Source organism: Cololabis saira, chromosome 20 (genome assembly GCF_033807715.1).
Source record: "Cololabis saira isolate AMF1-May2022 chromosome 20, fColSai1.1, whole genome shotgun sequence".
In the NCBI taxonomy this organism is placed as follows: domain Eukaryota; kingdom Metazoa; phylum Chordata; class Actinopteri; order Beloniformes; family Belonidae; genus Cololabis; species Cololabis saira.
In genome coordinates this window covers 4,916,769-4,917,198 of record NC_084606.1, presented here as the reverse complement: position 1 = coordinate 4,917,198, position 430 = coordinate 4,916,769, and the positions used below count along the sequence as shown (strand labels likewise).

Genomic DNA, 430 nt, shown 5'->3' with positions numbered 1-430 from the left:
GTTGTTGTGGCCGAGTGGTTAAGGCGATGGACTAGAAATCCATTGGGGATTCCCCGCGCAGGTTCGAATCCTGCCAACAACGAGTAATGTTTGAATGTGCAAGACGACAGCCTAATTTGCTGTTATTAATCATATCCAGTACTGTCTTTCAAAAGTAATCAGTTGGCTTCCCTTGTGGTACATTTTGTATTTTCTACACTCAAAAAAATTTGACTAATGGTTACTTAAAAAAAATGAGGCAACAAAGTGACACGCAATATAATTGAGTAGATTTTATTCACTACAATTTTGATTAAAAAGTATTGAATAAATTGAGTAAGTTTCACTGGCAAATTTCAAGCATATGGTAATACAAGCAATAATAATAATGTGTTGGATTTATTAATGGCAAGCCAAATGATGAGTTCTATAGCTCAAAAGTATCAAGTCA

At 34.7% G+C, this 430-nt stretch overlaps 1 non-coding gene across 1 annotated transcript; it reads left to right on the top strand.

Moving 5' to 3' along the window:
* trnas-aga (transfer RNA serine (anticodon AGA)) lies at positions 1 to 82 on the top strand. Its single transcript has one exon. It is a non-coding gene; the product is annotated as a tRNA-Ser (tRNA).
* The last annotated feature ends 348 nt before the right edge of the window (positions 83 to 430 follow it).